The sequence below is a fragment of the Bombyx mandarina genome, chromosome 17 (assembly GCF_030267445.1).
Source record: "Bombyx mandarina strain Sakado chromosome 17, ASM3026744v2".
In the NCBI taxonomy this organism is placed as follows: Eukaryota; Metazoa; Arthropoda; class Insecta; order Lepidoptera; family Bombycidae; genus Bombyx; species Bombyx mandarina.
Window position 1 is genome coordinate 12,373,251 of NC_143223.1, and position 6,166 is coordinate 12,379,416.

At 34.9% G+C, this 6,166-nt stretch overlaps 1 protein-coding gene across 1 annotated transcript in view; it reads left to right on the top strand.

Moving 5' to 3' along the window:
* LOC114240716 (ras-related protein Rac1) overlaps window positions 1–5,439 on the top strand; it is a 50,302-nt gene extending 44,863 nt beyond the window's left edge. Inside the window, exon 6 of the mRNA XM_028171370.2 lies at window positions 233–5,439. The gene's annotated coding sequence lies outside the window, so the exon portion shown is untranslated. The remainder of the gene's footprint in view (window positions 1–232) is intronic.
* The last annotated feature ends 727 nt before the right edge of the window (window positions 5,440–6,166 follow it).

Below are 6,166 nucleotides of genomic sequence, written 5' to 3' on the forward strand. Positions count from 1 at the left end.
CTGAAGTTTAAATTTGGTTGGTCCACTGCATTGGTGACCTCCCACGCGGTCTTGTACCGTCAACCCTTCCCTGTACAACGAGGCGTTGTATGGACCGGCCATTTCCAAACGTGTCCGAAGAAATCCTAGTCAATTTCTGTGACATGAAAAGAGCGCGACGTTAAAACGCAGCGCTAAGTACGCGGCGTTCTGTTTGACGAGGTCTTTAATCGAATGTTCTATTTAATTCCAGCTATCGCACAGACGTCGGAGCCGGTGTGCGCGTCAGAGCTCACACGAACATCCAACAACGCCGCGACACACAGCTAATGCGCCGTCAACCGGACCGCGATACGCACACGTAAACGCTAGCGCGCACCGCCCAACGATACGCGCGACGTAGCAGGGGTCGGTGTGTGTCAAGTCCCTAATGTAACTTCGTTTAATCGTACACTGAATATTTGGAATGTCACTCGACTTTAATAGCAGTATGTAGGGTCTGTAACACACGGGGCGAGGGGTGTTGGGAGGGGGCGTCTCTTTTCAACGCCATACTTTGGTTAATCTTAAATTTAGGTATTGTTTTTGGAAATGCTATTTTTGCAATGCAATTTAAGATCACGATTGTGATTCATTATTAACAACAGATTTCTCAAAAAACAAAATATTTGGAATGTCACTCGTCTTTAATAGCAGTCTGTAAAATGAAAATCGGCTAACAAACAAATGAGAAAGAGATGCAAAACGGTTTTGTCTCAATCTATTCAGATATATAGTATAGATTAATATTCATCATTATGGTAGATATACCAAAAGTTAACGAAAAGGGATTTCGAGTGTTATAGATCCTTAAAGTCAACAAGTAACCATAGACACAGAAAGAGTGTAGCATGTCGTCTTTTTTTTTTAAAACAAAATTGTCTATGGCTCCTGTCAAACAATAAGGCTGTCATCACACTATCAGTCATGAGTGACGTTCCACTTGTTCAATACGAACAAAATGTTTGGGTGCTTTCGTCGTTTACGCGTTTTTTTCTTTTTCTTTGCCATTTTACAAAATAACTACATTCCTACGTTGTTGCTGATTTAACTTGCGTTCGGTACTACAAATTTGTTTCCCTAGAAAGATCCCGTTGACTGTTGTCGGTGAATTAAATGAAATTGTTAAATTTTGCACGTGCACAGGTTCGATAGTACATATCGTTGTTGCAAATTTGAAATCTCCGAAAAATCCGCGTATAAAATATGTAGTTTTCGAGAAAATCTAATTAAACTATGTACCTACTGAAAAAAAAGAAAAAATTAGCATATAGGATACTTTGATCTACAATAAAATGCAAACCGACACTTATGATTTTTTAAGATTGACACGTAATAAAGTGAAATATTGAGTGAGATATGCACATGGCAGTTTTTGCTGAGTATAAGTATTCAAAATGTTTTGGTCCAAAATATCACATAGGAGATTTTAAATTTGCAACGACGATAATATATTCGTTCATCGTTTTACCTAAAGATAAATAAATATATGTTCTATGTTTGTAGAAATAAAGTTCATTATCAAGGAAACTCTCGCGAGCGCCCTCCCTCGGTTGTCACGCGGAACTTGTGCACGTGATATATATAAAAAAAACATTATACCTATATATATTTTTTTCGATTTAGCTAGCTTATTTAATGATTTTGTTCTGCGTTGTTGTCAATGTAATTAATGGGTGTCTTATAAGTACAGTATTTGTTTATAGGTGAATGTTGTAACAATGATGTATTTTCGATTAAAATTTTTTTGTTGCAAATTAAATAATAATAATACACGAATAGATTTTGATTACCAAAAAATAATTAACAGGCAACCCCGAAAGGATAAAGGTAGACGTTTTGGTCAGATTACCACGGAGAAATCCTGCGCAAAATTATGGTCACACGAGTGTGTGGCGAATTTCGATCAAGTTGTCCGCTTGGCGTACACATATCGAGGGGTGAAAAGCTGTTTGGTTTAAGTGACATTTTTACAATTTTACAAGAGAAATAATTTAAAGTTAAAAATCTTGAAAAAATATCATAATAAAACTCTTCTTCATTGAAATACAATGGGAGTAAACATAATTGAAGTTTAAGCAAAAACATTGAACTCTTTTAATGCTAATACCTACCAAATAAAATGCACATTTAATCACAAAGATATATGTAGCGTATTGAGCGAAATATCGCTTAAACCAAAATAGTCTTTCACCCCATCGATATAAACGTACACAACTGTTTTTTGGTAATTAAATGATAATAATTCGTTATATAAATGATATTGTGTAACCTTCGCTGGCGACGCTTCTGTGTTACGTAGGTACGTTTGTAATTATCAATGAGTGTTTATATCAATTCGTTTCGTAAGGCAATCATTAATTAGTAGGTAGTAACCGCTTCGTTAATGTGTTTCGTGCCCTGAATGTTTGATATATAAATAATTGGTGAGCTCTTGCGGACGGCCGATACTGCGGATACATATCGTTTGTTGAAGTGTGGCCAAAAGGACATAAGTATGGTCAGCAGAAAAAAAAAATTTTTTTTTTGGTGATAATTTAATTTAGCAAATTTTTTTTCGCATACTATAATTACAATACTTAAATTATCATCAGAAACGAATGAAAAATATCAGCGAGCAAACAATATATAAGTCTTCAAAGAATTAAATGGAATCGCACAATTGGACCATTCAATGTATACTAGTTGAATGGTCGCCGATATACTTTTAAATCGATTTGTATCAATTAATCAGTACACTATTGATCGATAACGAGACGAATGATCGTTTTGAAAATATATTATTTTATTTTTGTCTCTATTTGTGCGGCGAAGCACATACGTTATGCAATATAATTCAAAAGCAAAAAAGAAATGTATTCTTAAACTAATTATTGAAAAATATTTTGTTCCAGAAAACAATGCGTTTATAAATTTTTTACAACTGATTTCTATGGGTAAAAATTGTATTCATGATTTGATTGTTTCGACTATAATATTACTTTTATGAGAGTAAACAAAATTTATGAAACAAAAATAAACTCGCCAAGCAAATTATATCGAATGAAATAGAACTGTGCATAGATGACATCAAAGATCGACTGAAACATCGAATGTCAATTGTTTACTTGGAGTCGATATGAATTAAAAAAAATCGATTAAATCCTCCCATCGCAATAAAACGTTTTCGTTATCAATGAATAGTCAGTTCAGTGTCAGGAGGCATTTCTATGTAAATGTGATAAAAACAGGTTTAGGCCTTAATTGACGGCCGCGTCGCCATAACAACACACAAGAATTATCGAAAATTGTATCATTCCTAGACGAGTTACATCTAGCACGAAACTCAACTAGGGATGTGCCTTTTGTCGATAATACTCTGTACAGGAGATCGATGCTCGGCGTTGATTAACATCTTGATTATTTTGTTTTATACGTCTTTGAGCGTCTAAATGTGCTCGCCTAGTTCGACACTATTGTCTCTAAATTAGGTTTCCCGCCTTTTATGAGTAGCGCCATCTGAGGAACAAATTGTTTGGGAATAAAAATGATTGTTCCCAAAAACAAACACGATTTATTGTTTATAAAGTTTATTTTGGAATATAACTTTTATTTTTTCGTTTACCCACCCCCGCTATTTCCATATGCATTTTTATAAAGTAAATCACTTAAGGAATACAAAACATACGACGTCGTATCATAAATCTACAGCTATTCGTAAACGGCACTAAGTTGATTAACGCCTAAACCGACTCCTCAAAACATGAAACTTTTTTGTATTAAGATGATTAAACGTAAGCTTTCGTATCTAAGGTGTGTGCAATTGTTGTTGCTTTTGTCGTAATATATAGCGTCGCGTTTTTTCTCTTTTTTTTCTTTTGTTGCCATAGCGTGCCGCGCTTGTGTGATTGCAGGAGAGGCTCCTTTAAAAAGTACCAGATTTAGAGATCAAAAAAAGTTAATTACTATTGGGAATTTATCGATGCGTGCATATTTACGAGCTAATGCCTCGTCTACACGCTCCGTGCTGCCCGCGCTTTTATCTATACACATAAATTTTCCATACATTGCGTACCTAAACGTGGTGTATTGTTCAATCCTATAAAAACGCGCTTTGTGTAATAATTGACTTCCTAAAGGTATTCTTGTAGTGAACGAACGTGTTGCCTTGAGCTAGTTCGTGTACACCAGCCTTTTCCAAAGTGGGTCGTAACGCCCCCTGGTGAGCATTGCACGCCTAAAGGGAGACCCTAAGAGGCCCAGAAAAAAAGGGGCGTTGTGTAGAGGCTTGGAAGGCAATTTGTAATTTCATCTAGAAGGACTCTCAGACAACGACTACGCGACTGAGCTCTCACTATAGTGGTTTTTAAGTAGGTGAAAAAATGGGGGCGCTAGAAAATAATTTATTCTCGAAGTGGGCAGTAGACAAAATAAGTTTGAGAACCTCTGGTCACACGTTCGGGTAAATTTGTTTGGGACTACATTCCACCACAAACTGCAAAGATGGTTCGATCTTTTTTAACTTGCTGGGAATTTTGTATAAAACAAGAAGCTAATTGAAAGCGTTACTGACGAATAATTCTCTATTGTTCATACGATCCCACTGTTGGATTTATGCAACCTCAGTATTAATCACGGAAGTAGGACGGAGCGTGAAGGTTGCTACAAAAATTTGCCAGCGCGCGGCATCTGCGTTAGCATGAGCGATTTGTCCACTAAGGACCGCTTTATGCCGGTGCGAGCCAAGAAAAAAGTATATTTCGTTTTTTATCATCATCACCCCAAAAGAACAAGCTCGAACAATTGCACAAAACGTAGCTATAAGATTTTAATGTATGTATTGTTCAGATGCAAATATTTAGAAGAATCACCGTGTAAATAACGATGTATTAGTATTAAAAACAAAAACGATTTAAATTAACAAAATTAAAAAAAAAGAATAAAGTAACGAACGCGCCATGTATAGTTGGTGTTGCATTTTTTTATAAATAAAAAAGTAAGTCGTAATTAGAGAGGGGGCTTCATATTATGATAAGTTTTTAATCGTATTCAATTTATTAGTATTAGTAATTTACATTTTACGATTTTTGTTTTTAAAATCCGATATCGTTTTGAAACCTCATCACATCGATCGGTTCTCTCTGAGGCAACATCAAACCTTTTATTTTTAAACTTGTTATTGGTATGTTACTTGTTCAATTGTATTTTAAGGTAACCATTACTTTTAAAATGTATGTATGTTTTAACAAAATATAGAGCTTTCATTAAAATTGCTTGTATACTGTTAACTTTTTTTTGTTTGTTTTAATTCGAACCAGTAAACTAATTAGACGCTGCATAACTGTGTTACGAATAATGAAAAGAAAATTGTCTGTCAATATTCTTCCAAATATTGTAAAGCCTCTGAATAATTCAAAATTATATTTATATTAACTGTTCAAATGTTTGTTTTATTATATACCCTTTTTTTATTTTATATTTAATATTGTAGTTTAAAAATAATTAAATAAAACGTGGATAGTACTTGATACGGTTTACGCGGCTCGTTGACGTAATTAAATTAAAGTTACGGTTTAAACTCACATTTTTTTTGTTCGTAATTATTTCCATATTATTATTAGAATACTCGAGTCTTAATTTTGATGAAAATCTTTTTTTTCGTTATACCAATAACTATAGTATATGATCATAATTATAGATTATTTATTATAGTTTTAATTATGTGATGTGGATCATCTCGCGGTGTCACCCGTATTAAATTTGTAATTCGGAAAAAATGTGACACTGGTGGTGACTGGTGGTAGGACGTCCTGTGAGTCCGCACGGGTAGGTACCACTACCCTGCATATTTCTGCCGTGAAGCAGTAATGCGTTTCGGTTCGAAGGGTGGGGTAGCCGTTGTAACTATACTGAGATCTTAGAACTTATATCTCGAGGTGGGTGGCGCATTTACGTTGTAGATGTCTATGGGCTCCAGTAACCACTTAACACCAGGTGGGCTGTGAGCTCGTCCATCCATCTTGGACGAATGCAATGGCTAAAAGTGTTGTACTGTGAGTTGAGTTAATTTTTTTAACCGGTGACGTTAAAAAAGAAAACAACTGAATATCATCAAGCAATGTCTCAGAGCATTATGCATATAAAAAATAGGGCTTTAAAATTGTAAACG